Source organism: Schistocerca nitens, chromosome 6, assembly GCF_023898315.1.
Source record: "Schistocerca nitens isolate TAMUIC-IGC-003100 chromosome 6, iqSchNite1.1, whole genome shotgun sequence".
NCBI lineage: Eukaryota > Metazoa > Arthropoda > Insecta > Orthoptera > Acrididae > Schistocerca > Schistocerca nitens.
In genome coordinates, this window is record NC_064619.1 from 370,136,103 (window position 1) to 370,156,555 (window position 20,453).

Below are 20,453 nucleotides of genomic sequence, written 5' to 3' on the forward strand. Positions count from 1 at the left end.
TTCATACATACAACTTGACATTCGTTGAGATTTACACCGAGTTCTGTGCCTCTGAACACCGTCTTAGCTTGTAGATTCTTTACAGGGTGGAGTTCTACCAGCTGGCCAAACAAAAGCCGCCCTTCGATGCCATCGATGGAGGTAAGCCATTGTAATTAAAACATGTCCTTACTCCCTCTCTGGACAAGACATCTTATAAAAATACAGCGCGATTAATAAAAGTACCCACGCCGAAAACTTGTTGTAAAAGGAAGATTACGTTTTAACACCCCGTCGACGACGTAACCATTGTATTCACAATCTCCACTGTGGATGGCGAACTGTAGCTGTAATTTAAACTGATGATTTAGTTCGGTGCAAAATGTAAACAGTCACTTTTCTGAACTTTGATCTATTTTCTGATAATTTATTAGTTTTTAATCTCTGCAGCGTCATCTTCAGATGGAGCTGATACAACAAGCATTTGTGATCTTCATGCACTGACAATGTCTTCGCATTAACGATCTGTAGCCCAGTATTACTGCTTTACGGAACAGTTTGTGCTCATGATGTAATACTTAAATCATGTTATTGTATCTAGACCATCTACAGCAAGACGCTTCCGTCATGGTACTGACAGGAAAAAGAAAAATTTAGTTTCCGGTAACGCAAAGTTTATGAAACGAAAAGATGGTTACGTTTCAGGATACTTACAATGCACAGCCTCGTGGTATCCGTGGCAAATTCATTCTGATAATGTACATTTTGTTGTTTTTACACAAATACACGGTATTTAGTTGTAGTTGATTTCAGTCTCACTCACAGTAAGGAAACACTAAACGCACTGAACGTAAGTACAAAGAATATTAATATGCTAGATACTACAATGCTTTGCCACATCGCAGTCTTTGACATGAGATGCTTCGCATTACAGAATAAATATTTAGAAGCACAGATACGAGATGTAACTGAATATTGCAAGCAGCAGGTGTGTTCTTAAGTTGACAGTATACATAAAATATTGATATAAATGTTACACTAAAGATAACAAATAGAGCGAAATAATTACTACATAATTAATGAGTGAATGAAGTACTGCTACATGTGTGACTCCTTTTCTTCATTGGTCCATGATGATCTAAATAATGAAGAGCAGAACAGTTCTGAGTGAACAAACAGAGTGGCGTAATTGTTACACTATAAGGCAGTCATAATTAATGCAGAAGAATGAATACCATGCTTGACAAAAGAAGTCGAGGCACCCAAAAGGAGAGGAGCAAATGACACGAAACTGCAGAAGGTACCTTATATTATTTCATTCGCTACAATATCGACTCAAATTCACAAAGAACTTGGGAGTATCAGCCCACTTACCAGTATGACGTTGGACCGCCTGTGACCTAGATGAGTGCACTGATTCTGTTGTAAATGATGTCATGAATCCGTTGTAACCTGTATGAGGCACGCTGGCCCACAACTGTTGTAACTGGATCTTCATATCCGGATACTAGCACTGACTCGGAATTGACGTTCTAGTTGGTCCCACTCACGTGCTGTCAGGGACAGGCCTGGAGATCTTCTGCAGTGGGAGTACGCCACCATCAAGCACGCCACCATCAAGCCTATAGTTCAGAGAGAGAAGTGGAACATGCGGACGAGCAACGTCCTGTTGAAAGAGGCACCACGACACTGCCTTATGAGAGGTAACACATGAGGACGCAGGATGTCCATGAGGTACTGATGTGTCATCAGAGTTCCGTCAATCAGTAACAGCCGTGACCTCAAGTCATATCCGGTGGCTCTCCACATCATGACGCCAGGAGTAATACCGCTGGACCTCTCCAAAACACTGAAAGAATTGGTCGTTTCCCCAAGTCGTCGTCATAATCACTGACGATGGTCATCTGGGATAGTACAGATCTACGATTCATCTCTGAAGACAATGCGTAGGATTTCGTCAGCAGATCGTGCTTCCTGGACACAGGACCACTCCAGACACAACGCTGTGTGTTGTGGTGTCAACAGCAGCTACGCCTTGAGACGGTAATTACCTAGTCTAGCTGCTGTTAGTCTCTGACCAATGGTGTGAGACGACACAGAATGTTGCAGGGAGTCCATTAAATGTTCTTAGTTGGCAGTCGCAGATATAAAGGGGTCCTCCCTTGTGGTGATCAGAAGTGGTCGACCGGAACCGACGAGTACGCCTGCAGTCCACCGGTGGGTCATTGTCTCACAAATGTGGATATTGCATGATTCGGCTAGCCAACCAAATGGAGGCTCACAATGAGGCCACTTTCAGATTCTGTCGGGTGCTGACAAGGCTGTCCTTTCAGACGCTGTTAGATGCTGATAAGACTGTCCTTTTAGACTCTTTCAGTTAATGGTAAGGCTGTCCTTTCAGACTCTGTCGTGTCCTTCACAGTGATTACTCAACATTTGATGGTGTTCACACGCCTATATAGCTTACCAGGCCTGGTAACAACACTAAACATGAACAACACTAATTCACTCTGATGGTCGTTCTACCTGTCACAGAGAATTAAGGTGCTAATTATTTACATACCAGCTGATGGTGTGTATATGTGTACGAAGTTACACTAACATACAACCATATATTCTGGATGGTTCACCTTTTTTGTTAGACAGTGCATATCTAATTATTGTCTTTTTTGAAGGAGTTTCCATGCCACGGTGTCTTATGAATGCGGGTGAAAATATTTTCTATTTTCGGACTACATAATATAAATGTATTTTCCATGAAGACAATGAACCACAAAATAAAATTATTCACAATAATAAATCAGAAGTCAGGCACATACTGCACAAACTCGCATGTCTCTGTTCTTGCTTCAATATAGGACAAAGAGAGAGTATGTGTAACACACTACAAAGAACATATGGATGCTCTCCGGTTCAGAAACTTAAAAACGTCCAACTTTGCGCCTTACATTGCCCATGATGAAGTTTCTGTTGGTGATATTAATGACGAGACTATTGTGGCTTCAAACTAGTGGTACAGAAAAGAAATCGATAAAAAATTCAAAAGAGTGACTGATTGCGTGTTCTACCCAACTAAGTCGAAAAAGAGATCATTAAGACGGAGCAATAGCTGCGACAGGGGAACGATGCCGCGCTTTTCAAGAGAACCGTTCTTCGCATTCTCTTTAAGTGATTTAGGGCAATCACGGGAAACCTATATTTGGATGTCGGACGGAAATTTGAACAGCCGTCCTCGCAAATTCTGTTCCAGTGTGCTATCACTGCGCTGCAGCAGACTGTGTTCTTCTTCTTCTTTTCTTTGTTCCTTTGTCCCGCATCTGCGTAATTACACTCCTGGAAATGGAAAAAAGAACACATTGACACCGGTGTGTCAGACCCACCATACTTGCTCCGGACACTGCGAGAGGGCTGTACAAGCAATGATCACACGCACGGCACAGCGGACACACCAGGAACCGCGGTGTTGGCCGTCGAATGGCGCTAGCTGCGCAGCATTTGTGCACCGCCGCCGTCAGTGTCAGCCAGTTTGCCGTGGCATACGGAGCTCCATCGCAGTCTTTAACACTGGTAGCATGCCGCGACAGCGTGGATGTGAACCGTATGTGCAGTTGACGGACTTTGAGCGAGGACGTATAGTGGGCATGCGGGAGGCCGGGTGGACGTACCGCCGAATTGCTCAACACGTGGGGCGTGAGGTCTCCACAGTACATCGATGTTGTCGCCAGTGGTCGGCGGAAGGTGCACGTGCCCGTCGACCTGGGACCGGACCGCAGCGACGCACGGATGCACGACAAGACCGTAGGATCCTACGCAGTGCCGTAGGGGACCGCACCGCCACTTCCCAGCAAATTAGGGACACTGTTGCTCCTGGGGTATCGGCGAGGACCATTCGCAACCGTCTCCATGAAGCTGGGCTACGGTCCCGCACACCGTTAGGCCGTCTTCCGCTCACGCCCCAACATCGTGCAGCCCGCCTCCAGTGGTGTCGCGACAGGCGTGAATGGAGGGACGAATGGAGACGTGTCGTCTTCAGCGATGAGAGTCGCTTCTGCCTTGGTGCCAATGATGGTCGTATGCGTGTTTGGCGCCGTGCAGGTGAGCGCCACAATCAGGACTGCATACGACCGAGGCACACAGTGCCAACACCCGGCATCATGGTGTGGGGAGCGATCTCCTACACTGGCCGTACACCACTGGTGATCGTCGAGGGGACACTGAATAGTGCACGGTACATCCAAACCGTCATCGAACCCATCGTTCTACCATTCCTAGACCGGCAAGGGAACTTGCTGTTCCAACAGGACAATGCACGTCCGCATGTATCCCGTGCCACCCAACGTGCTCTAGAAGGTGTAAGTCAACTACCCTGGCCAGCAAGATCTCCGGATCTGTCCCCCATTGAGCATGTTTGGGACTGGATGAAGCGTCGTCTCACGCGGTCTGCACGTCCAGCACGAACGCTGGTCCAACTGAGGCGCCAGGTGGAAATAGCATGGCAAGCCGTTCCACAGGACTACATCCAGCATCTCTACGATCGTCTCCATGGGAGAATAGCAGCCTGTATTGCTGCGAAAGGTGGATATACACTGTACTAGTGCCGACATTGTGCATGCTCTGTTGCCTGTGTCTATGTGCCTGTGGTTCTGTCAGTGTGATCATGTGATGTATCTGACCCCAGGAATGTGTCAATAAAGTTTCCCCTTCCTGGGACAATGAATTCACGGTGTTCTTATTTCAATTTCCAGGAGTGTATTAACAGATTTTGCATGGTTAGGTTAAGGGGCGACCGGATGCCCTTCCTGTCGCCACCCCAATACCCATGGGACGGAATATTTGACCCTAACTGAGCGCGTGTGGTGTGGATCGTGTCGAAGTTAGTCAATGTTTTTTAAATTTTGGCGAATCGTGTAACTGAGGCGGGACTTAGGTACAGGACCGGCATGCATTTATTGGTATGTGGGGAACCACCTTAAAAACCGCATCCAGGCACACCGATCCTCGTCGTTAATCCACCGCGCATAGAGGTATTTTGCCCTAAAAGCTGCCCAAAAGTCCATTTTTTAAAAGTGAGTAATTCTCGGAATGCAAACCTTCCTGCGATAGTCTGATAAATGATGCACTGCTGAGGCATTATGTTATTTTCTTACTGCGCACTGATAAGCGGTAGAGCGATTCTGTATTTACATCTCGCTTGCAGTGCATCTAAAGCTTCCTTATTGGCTCTAAATCACTCTGCGTTTTTGAGGGCGTTAAAGTGTGTTAAAGTGTGGTGAAACGCTATATGGATTCCGGAGATCCGGGTATGTAACTTATTTATAATTATTTTTATTCATACTATTTTCGAATTTAAATAGTAATTACTCGTTTTGTTATAGCCCAGGATGATTCCCTGCATATTTGTTAACGCAGTGCGACAGAAAAACCATTCTTCCACTGGAAATTTAAAAAAGTAGCCACTTCATACATCAATTTGACTTTATACGACTGTTTTACTTTAATGAGTTATAAGCTATAAAAAATGTCATCTCCGAAATGAATTCTGAAAGCATTTAGTTTTATTCTAGATCCTTCGAAAGTCCAAATTATGACCCTCTTAAGAGATGTTCTGAAAAAGAGTTTGTAAAAAGATTGCACTTTATGGAGAATTATATATTATCAGATCCTACCTTCCCTAATGAAATAAAGAAACGTTTTAAACATGAATTGTCTTACGTAAACCACAATTAAAGAAATGATGGCTTGCTTCAAACAAAGCTGAAAATACCTTCTTAAAAATAACCATAACTGGCTGCAAAGTACCGTTAAAACTCCATGTTGGGAAACTCGAGTTGGTAGGCCATCAAAGTCGTACGTAGAGTTAAGCGAACAGAATGAAAGGCGTAAGACACTGCTACTGAGACACAATTTTGGAGCCAGAGAATTAACGCATGGCAGTCAAATGTTGAGAGTTCCAAAGTGATTAAGGATATTACTTCATCTCCTACACGAGGAGCTAAATACAGACAAGCATTAAATCAGAGTCGCAGAGACTAACAAGCAAGAAAAAAAAAAGGCTCTCACTCATTCAAGTCTTCTCAATCTTCGTGGAAGCCTCGCGGACAAGGAATTGTACGAAATAGTCGGAACAGCTGAAAAGCAGGTCTTTTCCTGCTACAGTACCCTTCAAGAACACTATGCTGGCGATTGATGCAGAGATAAATTCTGCCGAAATTTTTACAAAGGTACAGACGGTGGTTAGAAAGGATAGATTGCATGCAACCGGTGGTGGGGTGTTCGTCGCTGTTAGTAGTAGTTTATCTTGTAGTGAAGTAGAAGTGGATAGTTCCTGTGAATTATTATGGGTGGAGGTTACACTCAACAACCGAGCTAGGTTCATAATTGGCTCCTTTTACCGACCTCCCGTCTCAGCAGCATTAGTGGCAGAACAACTGAGAGAATACATTTCACATAAATTTTCTCAGCATGTTATAGTCTTAGGTGGAGATTTCAATTTACCAGATATAGACTGGGACACTCAGATGTTTAGGACGGGTGGTAGGGACAGAGCATCGAGTGACATTATACTGAGTGCACTATCCTAAAATTACCTCGAGCAATTAAACAGAGAACCGACTCGCGGAGATAACATCTTGGACCTACTGATAACAAACAGACCCGAACTTTTCGACTCTGTAAATGCAGAACAGGGAATCAGTGATCATAAGGCCGTTTCAGCATCCCTGAATATGGAAGTTAATAGGAATACAAAAAAAGGGAGGAAGGTTTATCTGTTTAACAAGAGTAATAGAAGGCAGATTTCAGACTACCTAACAGATCAAAACGAAAATTTCTGTTTTGACACTGACAATGTTGAGTGTTTATGGAAAAAGTTCAAGGCAATCGTAAAATGCGTTTTAGACAGGTACGTGCCGAGTAAAACTGTGAGGGACGGGAAAAACCCACCGTGGTACAACAACAAAGTTAGGAAACTACTGCGAAAGCAAAGAGAGCTTCACTCCAAGTTTAAACGCAGCCAAAACCTCTCAGACAAACAGAAGCTAAACGATGTCAAAGTTAGCGTAAGGAGGGCTATGCGTGAAGCGTTCAGTGAATTCGAAAGTAAAATTCTATGTACCGACTTGACAGAAAATCCTAGGAAGTTCTGGTCTTACGTTAAATCAGTAAGTGGCTCGAAACAGCATATCCAGACACTCCGGGATGATGATGGCATTGAAACAGAGGATGACAAGCGTAAAGCTGAAATACTAAACACCTTTTTCCAAAGCTGTTTCACAGAGGAAGACTGCACTGCAGTTCCTTCTCTAAATCCTCGCACAAACGAAAAAATGGCTGACATCGAAATAAGTGTCCAAGGAATAGAAAAGCAACTGGAATCACTCAACAGAGGAAAGTCCACTGAACCTGACGGGATACCAATTCGACTCTACACAGAGTACGCGAAAGAACTTGCCTCCCTTCTAACAGCTGTGTACCGCAAGTCTCTAGAGGAACGGAGAGTTCCAAATGATTGGAAAAGAGCACAGGTAGTCCCAGTCTTCAAGAAGGGTCGTCGAGCAGATGCGCAAAACTATAGAACTATATCTGTGACGTCGATCTGGTGTAGAATTTTAGAACATGTTTTTTGCTCGAGTATCATGTCGTTTTTGGAAACCCAGAATCTACTCTGTAGGAATCAACTTGGATTCCGTAAACAGCGATCGTGTGAGACCCAACTCGCTTTATTTGTTCACGAGACCCAGAAAATATTAGATACCGGCTCCCAGGTAGATGCTATTTTTCTTGACTTCCGGAAGGCGTTCGATACAGTTCCGCACTTTCGCCTGATAAACAAAGTAAGAGCCTACGGCATATCAGACCAGCTGTGTGGCTGGATTGAAGAGTTATTAGCAAACAGAACACAGCATGTTGTTATCAATGGAGAGACGTCTACAGACGTTAAAGTAACCTCTGGCGTGTCACAGGGGAGTGTTATGGGACCATTGCTTTTCACAATATATATAAATGACCTAGTAGATAGTGTCGGAAGTTCCATGCGGCTTTTCGCGGATGATGCTGTAGTATAAAGAGAAGTTGCAGCGTTAGAAAATTGTAGCGAAATGCAGGAAGATCTGCAGCGGATAGGCACTTGGTGCAGGGAGTGGCAACTGTCCCTTAACATAGACAAATGTAATGTATTGCGAATACATAGAAAGAAGGATCCTTTATTGTATGATTATATGATAGCGGAACAAACACTGGTAGCAGTTACTTCTGTAAAATATCTGGGAGTATGCGTGCGGAACGATTTGAAGTGGAATGATCATATAAAATTAATTGTTGGTAAGGCGGGTACCAGGTTGAGATTCATTGGGAGAGTGCTTAGAAAATGTAGTCCATCAACAAAGGAGGTGGCTTACAAAACACTCGTTCGACCTATACTTGAGTATTGCTCATCAGTGTGGGATCCGTACCAGATCGGGTTGACGGAGGAGATAGAGAAGATCCAAAGAAGAGCGGCGCGTTTCGTCACAGGGTTATTTGGTAACCGTGATAGCGTTACGGAGATGTTTAATACACTCAAGTGGCAGACTCTGCAAGAGAGGCGCTCTGCATCGCGGTGTAGCTTGCTCGCCAGGTTTCGAGAGGGTGCATTTCTGGATGAGGTATCAAATATATTGCTTCCCCCTACTTATACCTCCCGAGGAGATCACGAATGTAAAATTAGAGAGATTAGAGCGCGCACGGAGGCTTTCAGACAGTCGTTCTTCCCGCGAACCATACGCGACTGGAACAGGAAAGGGAGGTAATGACAGTGGCACGTAAAGTGCCTTCCGCCACACACCGTTGGGTGGCTTGCGGAGTATAAATGTAGATGTAGATGTAGAACACTGTCTCCGCGTACGGGTACACTATAATTACTCTACCACGCTAACATTGGGGTTACACTCATCTGGAAGGAGGCTTTCCAGGGTGGGGGGGGGGGGTCCACTGGGGGCAGAACCGCACAATAACCCTGGGTTCGGTGTGAGGCGGCGGTAGGGCGGGTGGACTGCTGTGGCCTGTTGTGAAGCACTGCGGGCTACGGCGGGGAAGAAGCCTCTCCGTCGTTTCTAGGTCCCCACTTCAATAAATACATACATACATACGTACCCTTCACGAAGCTAAAAGGCAGTGCTACCCAGTGACTGAATCATGTCAGGTGACTGTCTTGCTTAATCATACGTGTGAGCGATTAATATTATATTTGGAAAAGGTTTTAAATGACCTTCCAAATGATGTCATAAATGTATTCGTACTTATCTATAAATAATGCTGTGATAGTTCACAGCAAATTGAGTTTACACAACAATTTTGAAACAACCATGATTCTGAAGCGAACATACTTCAGTCATCTTTAGTGCCTCTCCAATTGTTTGGGAAAATGTTATAACTATATCTCCTCGCTATTGCGGACCAATAAGAATAGATTTATTCACGAAACAACTGATGTCGCTGATGAAGAAAATGGTTATATCAACAGGCAAATTGAAACATTATAATGAAACAGTAATTGCAAGAACAGAGGATGATTTATCCATAAAACACACGTTACTGACGTCTATAGTAGATGCAAAGATCTCCAATGGAGCAACCGAGACAGCACCGACAATGATCTGTTACTTTTGTAAAGCTACCTCAAAAGACTTCAAAGACTTGTCCAAAAACCAAAGTAGTAAGTGCAGAAGCTCTTCGTTTCGGCCTGTCTATATTCCACGCCCGAATCAGATTTCTCGAATTTTTGTTGCGTTTGCCCACTAAAATAGACATCAAAAAGTGGCAAATCCGTTCAAAAGAGGAAAAGAAACTTGTTCAAGAGAGGAAAAAAAAGTCACACAACAAATGTTTGATATCGACTGGACTTACTCCACTCATGCTCATAAATTAAGGATAATGCTGACACATGGTGAAACAACGCTCTGGTGGGTGATTTGCGGGTTTAAATCACCTCGGGGTATGACCAAGCGGTGCATTTGACCTGCGGTCGTCGCACGGTGGCGCTGGCAGCAGTCCGCATACGCAGAGGTGTGTTGGTGCATGTCAGAGTACGGTGCAGCGAATAAGTGTGCAGACGTTTTCAGACGTTCTAATGGTGTATGTGTGTTGAAAATGGCTCAAAGAACACATTGATGACGTTAGGGGTAGAATACTAGGGCGACTGGAGGGTGGTCAAACACAGCAGGTCGTAGCACAGACCCTCCGTGTGCCACAAAGTGTGATCTCAAGATTATGGAGACGATTCCAGCAGACAGAAAACGTGTCCAGTCGCTACAATACGGGACGTCCACAGTGTACAACACCACAAGAAGACCGATATCTCACCATCAGTGCCCCCAGACGGCCACGGAGTACTGCAGGTAGCCTTGCTCGGGACCTTCCGCAGCCACTGGAACAGCTGTCTCCAGACACACAGTCTACAGATATGGCTTATTCGCCCGGAGACCTGCAAGCTGCATTCCACTTACACCTGGTCACAGGAGAGCCCGTAAAGCCCGCTGTCAAGAACACAGTATATGGTCATTGGAACAGTGGTCCCAAGTTATGTTCACGAACGAGTCCAGGTATAGTCTGAACAGTGATTCTCGCTGGGTTTTCATCTGGCGTGAACCAGGAACCAGATACCAACAACCCCTTAATGTCCTTGAAAGGGACCTGTATGGAGGTTGTGGTTTGATGGTGTGGGATTGGATTATGATTGGTGCACGTACACCCCTGCATGTCTTCGACAGAGGAACTGTAACAGGTCAGGTGTATCGGGACGTCATTTTGCAGCAGTATGTCCACCTTTTCAGTGGTGCAGTGGGTCCCACCTTCCTCCTAATGGATGATATAACGCACGGCCCCACCGAGCTGCCATCGTGGAGGAGTACCTTGAAACAGAAGATATCAGGCGAATGGAGTGGCCTGCCTGTTTTCCAGACCTAAACCCCATCGAACAAGTCTGGGATGCTCTCGGTCGACGTATCGTTGCACGTCTTCAAACCCCTAGGATACTTCAGGAGCTCCGACAGGCGCTGGTGCAAGAATGGGAGGCTATAACCCAGCAGCTGTTAGACCACCTGATCCAGAGTGTGCCAACCCGTTGTGCGGCCCGTGTACGTACGCATGGTGATCATATCCCTTGTTGACGTCGGTTGTACATGCGCAGGAAACACTGGAGTTTTGTAGCACATGTGTTTCCGGATGATTTTCTCAACTTATCACCAATATCGTGGACTTACAGATCTGTGTCGTATGTGTTCCCTATGTGCCTATGCTATTAGCACCAGTTTTGTGTAGAGCCACGTTGTGTGGCACCACATTCTGCAATTACCCTTAATTTATGAGTATGAGTGTCGTAGATGTTCACAAGCAAGGCTATGGATGGCTCAGTGATGAAAATACCAGCAGAAGATTTTTTGTGGGTTCTGAAACATCAGCAGAAATAACAGGTGTAGATCTGCTACTTATCTATCGATTCAAGGTTATTCTAGAAGCTATCTCCAATGGGCCTAAAAGAGATTTGGACGAATTTTCTACTTATACAGCTGAAACAAGAAGACTCTTTGTTGATTAATATCCTGCGCCTCGTACTGCACACAAGATTTTGGTGGATGCCCCAACTATCATTGAATATACCCTCTCACCCACAGGTAGTTTATCAGAAGCAGCAGCCGAGGCCCGGAATGAGTTCTTACAGACAAACGTTTGCCAGGAAATTCTCACGAGAAGAATGTAATCTGCACATAATAAACAGGCTACTATTGAGGAAAAAAAGTCACAGCAGCAGTTATGAGACCGAAACCAAAGACATTAAACAAACCTTTCTTAAAACAAAAATTACATTTACTGCTCTGAAGAATGTCTTAGGTAGAGCCCTCAACCTGAAAACAATGATGAAGAGAAGTCCCCAATAGACTGCTCAGATGAACAAGACTGGGAGGCACCATCTGAATAATACTTAGTATTGTGGCTAAGAGGTGAAGATGTAATAAAAATAGCGTATTTTTTTCATTTTATGAAGTATTCAAATACACTCCTGGAAATTGAAATAAGAACACCGTGAATTCATTGTCCCAGGAAGGGGAAACTTTATTGACACATTCCTGGGGTCAGATACATCACATGATCACACTGACAGAACCACAGGCACATAGACACAGGCAACAGAGCATGCACAATGTCGGCACTAGTACAGTGTATATCCACCTTTCGCAGCAATGCAGGCTGCTATTCTCCCATGGAGACGATCGTAGAGATGCTGGATGTAGTCCTGTGGAACGGCTTGCCATGCCATTTCCACCTGGCGCCTCAGTTGGAGCAGCGTTCGTGCTGGACGTGCAGACCGCGTGAGACGACGCTTCATCCAGTCCCAAACATGCTCAATGGGGGACAGATCCGGAGATCTTGCTGGCCAGGGTAGTTGACTTACACCTTCTAGAGCACGTTGGGTGGCACGGGATACATGCGGACGTGCATTGTCCTGTTGGAACAGCAAGTTCCCTTGCCGGTCTAGGAATGGTAGAACGATGGGTTCGATGACGGTTTGGATGTACCGTGCACTATTCAGTGTCCCCTCGACGATCACCAGTGGTGTACGGCCAGTGTAGGAGATCGCTCCCCACACCATGATGCCGGGTTTTGGCCCTGTGTGCCTCGGTCGTATGTAGTCCTGATTGTGGCGCTCACCTGCATGGCGCCAAACACGCATACGACCATCATTGGCACCAAGGCAGAAGCGACTCTCATCGCTGAAGACGACACGTCTCCATTCGTCCCTCCATTCACGCCTGTCGCGAAACCACTGGAGGCGGGCTGCACGATGTTGGGGCGTGAGCGGAAGACGGCCTAACGGCGTGCGGGACCGTAGCCCAGCTTCATGGAGACGGTTGCGAATGGTCCTCGCCGATACCCCAGGAGCAACAGTGTCCCTAATTTGCTGGGAAGTGGCGGTGCGGTCCCCTACGGCACTGCGTAGGATCCTACGGTCTTGGCGTGCATCCGTGCGTCGCTGCGGTCCGGTCCCAGGTCGACGGGCACGTGCACCTTCCGCCGACCACTGGCGACAACATCGATGTACTGTGGAGACCTCACGCCCCACGTGTTGAGCAATTCGGCGGCACGTCCACCCGGCCTCCCGCATGCCCACTATACGCCCTCGCTCAAAGTCCGTCAACTGCACATACGGTTCACGTCCACGCTGTCGCGGCATGCTACCAGTGTTAAAGGCTGCGATGGAGCTCCGTATGCCACGGCAAACTGGCTGACACTGACGGCGGCGGTGCACGAATGCTGCGCAGCTAGCGCCATTCGACGGCCAACACCGCGGTTCCTGGTGTGTCCGCTGTGCCGTGCGTGTGATCATTGCTTGTACAGCCCTCTCGCAGTGTCCGGAGCAAGTATGGTGGGTCTGACACACCGGTGTCAATGTGTTCTTTTTTCCATTTCCAGGAGTGTAGATTATTATCCTACAAATACGTTTTCTAGGGTCTCACACTACTTCGGGCGCGGTCAAATGGAGGACGCCCCAGTGGTCAGTGCGGCGGCCTCTCCTTTTCCGCCGGCCGGAGTGGCCGAGCGGTTCTAGGCGCTACAGTCCGGAACCGCGCGACCGCTACGGTCGCAGATTCGAATCCTGCCTCAGGCATGGATGTGCGTGATGTCCTTAGGTTAGTTAAGTTTAAGTAGTTCTAAGTTCTAGGGGACTGATGACCTCAGAAGTTAAGTCCCACAGTGCTCAGAGCCATTTGAACCATTGTTTTCTCCTGTTCCTTATTTATATAAATGATATGCCTTCTGCTATTACAGGTGATTCTAAAATATTTCCGTTTCCTGATGACACTAGCTTGGTAGTAAAGGATGTTGTGTGCAACATTGGCACTATTTCAAATATTGTAGTTCATGGCATAAGTTCATGGCTTGTAGAAAACATTAAATCACAGAAAGCACTAAAGCACAGTAAGATTCAGTTTTTACGTTTTCTAACACACAATTCAACAAAACTCGACGTATTAATATCACCGAAGTAGCGTATAATTAGTGAAACCGAATAGTTCAAATTTCTTGGAGTTCAGAAAGATAGTAAACTGTCGTGGAAAGCCCACGTTCAGGATCTTGTTCAAAGACTTAGTGCTGCCACTTTTGCACCTTGAACTGTATCTGATGTGATAGTTCGACACGACAAGTAGTCTACTTTGTATATTTCCATCCACTTATGACGTATGGTATTATATTTTGGAGTAACTCTTCCCATTCTCAAAGGATATTTTTGGCTCAGAAACGGGCAGTTCGGGCGGTAAATGGTGTAAGTTCGTGAACTTCTTGTCGATCACTGGTCTCTAGTCGGGGTATTCTGTCATTGTCCTCCCAATATAAATGTTCTTTACTGTAGTTTGTTGTAAACAATATCAGCTTATTCCCAAGAATTAGCAGCTTTCACTCCGTTAATACTAGGCAGAAATCCAATCTGCATTTGGATCGCACTTTCTTGACTCTTGTGCAGAAATTTGTGCAGTATACTGCTGCATCCACTTTCAGTAACCTACCACAAATATTCAAAAATCTTAGTAGCAATCCAAGCGATTTCAAATCGAAGCTGAAGAGTTTCCTCACGGGTCACTCCCTCTATTCTGTTGAGGAGTTCCTTAAAAAATTAAGTTGGTTGCTGTGTTATATTGTGATTGCGTTTACATAAACTTACGGCTTGTCTTTTTAGGGTTCATAAACATTTTATTTTATCTGTTATTACTTTTATATTGTAATTTCACGTACTGACACGATCCATGCCCTCGGAGATTTGCTCCTCAATTTGATCCTACGAAACTAGACGTGTAAAATAAAATAAATAAAAAAATACCAAACACTAATTTTGGCCAACTCTTTGCATGAAATAACCCTACATGCGCCGGCGAATTCGATCCGGGGCGGGAGCTCTTTTCGTCCCGGGAGCAGTGCTGTAACACGAATGGCTACTCGGGCAGGTGTTAGACTGAGCCTTTATCGTCAGGTAATCATCTCAAGAGCCACTAGTATTACGTAAAGATGTCACAGAGCGCCTAAGTAAGAATATTCCGACTACAACTTAAAAATTTCTCAAGTGTTCCATTATTGCTATACCTTGGCTTGTAATTCCATCCAAACGTTATCTATTAAAGCAACAAAACAAAAAAAGCATGTGCCAGCAGCAAGTAGGCATTTCATTCGTGCAACCTGCTAGGAAGAGAAATGCGTAACCTGAAGCAGTAATGACGAAAGGTGAGCGCAGGATCACGCCGGCTCCCGGCAGCTGGGTGGAAAACACGCGCTGGCGCCGGTCCCGCGACCGTAAACAATTAAGTGAGCGGCTTTTTTGTGCTCGGCCAGCTGTCTGAACGACTTAAGGATGAGATATTTACTGGTGGGACGCCAGGTAAGCCGCTAATTAAGTAATAAATGCGGACAGCGGCGCATTAATAACGACGTCTCCACACAAATAAATGGACTCCGGCGCTGCCGCAGCCGCTAATGAATCCTGGTTGGGACGCGTCGCCTGCGCTGGCTAGCAGAACCCAGTGCGTCCACCGCGGCTATCTGTCCCGGCCTCCACTGTCAGACTGATAAAGAACACCTGTAAACACGGTCGACATTCTTGTCTCAGTAGAGTGACCGTGGCAAGCTGATCTACTGCAGGTCTCTGATATATACTGAGGTGTCGGACCTCATTTTGACCGGTATACTGCAGCAATTCGACGTGGCCTGGACTCAACAAGTCGCTGGAAGTCCCTTGCATAAATCTTGAGCTGGGCTGCCTCTATAGCCGTCCATAATGGCGAAAGTGTTTCCTGTGCAGAATTTTGTGCACGAACTTGGTTGGTTGGTTGGTTTGGGGAAGGAGACCAGACAGCGAGGTCATCGGTCTCATCGGATTATGGAAGGACGGGGAAGGAAGTCGGCCGTGCCCTTTGAAAGGAACCATCCCGGCATTTGCCTGGAGCGATTTAGGGAAATCACGGAAAACCTAAATCAGGATGGCCGGACGCGGGATTGAACCGTCGTCCTCCCGAATGCGAGTCCAGTGTCTAACCACTGCGCCACCTCGCTCGGTGCACGAACTAATCTCTCGATTATATCCCATAAATGTTTGATTGGATTCATGCTGGGCGATATGATTGGCTAAACCATTCACTCCAACTGTGGAGAATGTTCTTCAAACCAGTTGCAAACAACTGTGGCCCGGTGAAATGGCGCATTGTCATCCTTACAAATTCCATTGTTGTTTGGGAAATTGAAACCAATGAATGGGTGCAAATTGTGTCCAAGCAGCCGAATTTCCAGACGGACTAGAGGACTCAGTGTGAGCACAACCCACACCATTATGGAGCCACCACCAGCTTGGACACTGCCTTGTTGACAACTTGGGTCCATGACTTCGTGGGGTCTGCGCCACACTCGAACCCTACCATCAGCTCTTACCAACTCAAATCGGGACTCATCTGACCCGGCCATAGTTTCTCAATCGTCACGGGTCCAATCAGTATAGTCACGAGCCCAGGAGAGGCGCTGCAGGCGATGTCGTGCTGTTAGAAACGCACTCGCGTCGGTCGTATGCTCGTTGCCCATTAACGCAAAATTTCGCCGCACTGTCCTAACGGACTCATTCGTCGTAGGTCCCATATTGATTTCGGCGATTATTTCACTTAATGTTACTTGTCTTTTAGCACTGACAACTCCTCGTAAATGCCGCTGCTCTCGGTCGTTAAGTGAAGGCCCTCGTCCACTGTGGTGAAAGGCAAGCCTAAAATTTGGTATTCTCAGTACAGTCTTAATAGCATGGATCACGGAATACTGAATTCTCTAACTATTTCCGAAATAGAATGTCCGCTGTGACTGCCATCCCGCGTTCAAAGTTTATTAACTCCCGTGGTGTGGCCATAACCACGGTGAAAACCTTTTCACACGAATCAGCTGAGTACAAATGACAGATACATCAATGTATTGCCCTTTTATACCTTGTTTACACAATAACATCGCAATTTGTATGTGTTTATCGCTATCCGCCAACGGCCTTGCCGCATTGGTAACACCGGTTCCCGTCAGATCACCGAAGTTAAGCACTGTCGGGCTGGGCTAGCACTTGGATGGGTGACCATCTGGTCTGCCGAGCGCTGTTGGTAAGCGGGGTGCACTCAGCCCTTGTGAGACAAACTGAGGAGCTGCTTGATTGAGAAGTAGCGGCTCCGGTCTCAGACACTGACATACGGCCGGGAGAGCGGTGTGCTGACCACATGCCCCTCCATATCCGCATCCAGTAACGCCTATGGCCGGAGGATGAGACGGCGGCCGGCCGGTGCCGTTGGGCCTTCATGGCCTATTCGGGAGCAGTTTAGTTTAGTTTATATCGCTATCCCTTGACTTTTTGTCGCCTCAATGCATTATTCCTGTACTGTATTGACAAGGCAGGCCGCCTGCTTATCTGAATGGTAACGTGTTTGCCTACCATGCAGCGGGCCCGGATTCGATTCCCGGCCAGGTTGGATATTTTCTTCGCACATGGACTGGTGTTGTCCTCATCACCGACGCGCAAGTCATCCAATGTGGCGTCATTTGCAAAAAGACTTGCAATCCGGCGGTCGAACTTCCTCGGGTGTGGCCTGCCACCCATCAATGCCACACGACCGTTTTGTTTTTTACTGACAAGGCAAGCACATTCTCAATAGATTTTGCTCGTATTTCTCACGGTTGTAGTACATGCTAAAATGTATCAGATTCTGCTCTTGTTCGATGCGTTCGTCAAGCGATTTCGAGAAATCGAGATCTAGATTTTTGGAGCCTGTCGATTGCCATACGACAGCGCGAGTCCTCGAGTAGCGGCATTAGCGGAACCGGATAGGCCGCGCTCCAGGAGCGGAATATTTGCGGAAAGTCAGCTGCGCGGTAAATGGACGCCCTGCTACGGTGCATGCGGTATATGCAGCAGTTGACATGAGGCAGAACACCTGCGGCTATGGAATTTTGCTGCCCGCCAGCTGCACCACCCACAGCGAGACGGAAACGCACGGTGGCAGTCACAGTGCTATGGCCCGTATTACTCGTACACTGTCAGAGTTCTTCGACAAACATTTGACAAAAGACAGGACCATGCTTTAACTTTTATGAAAGATGTGTTAAAAGTACAGCAGCACACAAAGGAAAGTATATGGTTCCAGAGACCTTCTCAAGTCTCAAACGATTACGATTTATGTATGCAGACTCAAGTGACGAATGAAAATTTAGACTAAGGCAGGGATTCGAACTCAGGTCTCCTGCTCACGAGGCAGATGCGCTAAGTACTGTGCCACCCTGGCACAGAGACTACACAACTGCACGGACTACTCTAGTACACTGTCAAATATGTTATGAGACGTCATTTATAAAAAAAAATTGACAATGAGCTTTCTTTTTTCTTCGAAACTCTGTGGATTCCTTGTGCATGCGGGAAAATTACATTCATTCGCTGTAGTAGGTGCTGTTTTAATTTATGTTTCCCGTGCTTGTATGAAGAATATCATTCAACAACATGTAATGCCGACGCTCATCCGACGGTTAATAGTACATTACCCTCATATTTTGGCACATTGTAACTCATTGTATTATTGAATGAAGTTATTTATACCTTTATTTATCGATGTTTGACTTTTACCTTCCAAGCTTGTACTTCGTCTACATGGAAGCGTCGAGATGCAAAGCAATTCTCGGTACCTTATCCGATTGCACGTATAAGGGATTTCGGAAATCACGACAGGTATACATTTTCAGGAAAACATTAAGCGTTTGGCAGTTTACTTGACCATGATTATAAATATATTTGTTGTGATAAAAAATAAGCAAACAATCAAAAAAATTGAAAATTCAATAACAGTTCGTGCAAATAAAAGTGTCTTGTCATCATATTACCGTTCAAATGTAATATGTATGAGATAATATGAGTAGTGTTTAAAAATATAAATTTAAAGAAAAAGCATGAGGGGGACTCGATCCAGCGATTCATCCATTATGGAGCTTCCTTTCGGGCGCGGTTTCGAACCGGGTCTGGTTAATCTTCCCGTCTCGTAAGCCGCCGCGCTGCGAGTTTATTTATTTATTATAACTGCCACTTGACAAAAATTATATAATTTAATAAAAGTACAAAGAAATGGAGATTAGAAAGCTTAGAACCAGGGAGTCTTCAACCACCAGACTTCGACATTACATTTTTTTAAATTTTATAATTCCACCAATTATGGAGCTCTTTTTTTCTTTTAACTCTTAAATGTTGTGTAGCAAAATTGGTTCCTTGTGGTAAGAAAACAAAAACAATACATTGTAATTATACGGTAATGAACCACAGAAATAAACCGTTCTCCCTGCGTAACGATAAAAAAAGGCCGCACAACCGCGCTTATACACTGATCAGCCAGAACACTAACGATCTGCTAACGATGTAAACCTGCCCGGGTGATAACACCGTCACCTAGCGCGGAATGACTGCTAGTCAGACACACGCACGATGCAGGTAGTAGTATCAGTGAGTGTCCAGTCCGTGGGTGGAGTGGGGGAGGCCGGCGATCTATCTGAGTTTGACCGAGGACAGATTGGAATGGCCCGAAGGCACGGCACCAGCATTTCGGAAACTGCACGACTTTCTTGTGTTCGAGGATTGCTGTGGTGAGTGTCTTCAACACGTGGTGAAACCACATCCAAACGTAATTTGGTTGGACGGCCACCCCTCATTACAGATGTCGGACGTCATAGGCTGGGCGGACTGGCAAAACAGGACAGGCGACGAACTGTGGTAGAACAGACATCAGACTTTCTGAATACTCAGAGCACTGAACACCCCTAATGATGGACCTCCACAGCCGACGACCCATGCATGTGCCAATATTGGCACCACGCATCGGCAACAACGACTGAAATCGGCAAGTGACCATCGACGTTGGCGCCGCGGCAGAGCGTTGCATGGACTGAAGAAGCCCGGTACCGTCTTCGTCACACCGACGGGAGGGCGCGAATCCGTCGTCTTCCAGAAGAGCAGCTCCTTGACACCTGTACTGCAGGATGGAGACAAGCTGGTGGCAGCTCCATTATGCTCTGGGTAGCATTCATGTGGGCATCCATGGGTCCACTGGAGCTCGTACAGGACACCACGATGGCCAAGGAGTATCGTACACTGGTTGACGATCATGTTTCCCGACGGCAGTGGAATTTTTCAGCTAGATAATGCGCCATGTCACAGGGCCATGTCACAGTGTGATGGAGTGGTTCGAGAAACACAGTGGCGGGTCCCAATTGGTATACTGGCTTTCCTAATCGCAGATTTAACCAGATCGAACACATCTGGGATGTGATTGAAAATGTCGGCAGAGCTCATTGACACCCTCACCCTACCCAGAATTTACGCGACTTGTGTACAGATGTGGTGACAACTGCTTCCGGCGGCCTACCAACGCCTCACTGCTTCCATGCCACGACGCGTTGCCGCT

At 46.2% G+C, this 20,453-nt stretch overlaps 1 pseudogene; it reads left to right on the plus strand.

Annotated features, from left to right (window-relative positions):
- The first annotated feature begins 17,008 nt into the window (after positions 1 to 17,008).
- On the plus strand, positions 17,009 to 17,126 carry LOC126263799 (5S ribosomal RNA; annotated as a pseudogene).
- The last annotated feature ends 3,327 nt before the right edge of the window (positions 17,127 to 20,453 follow it).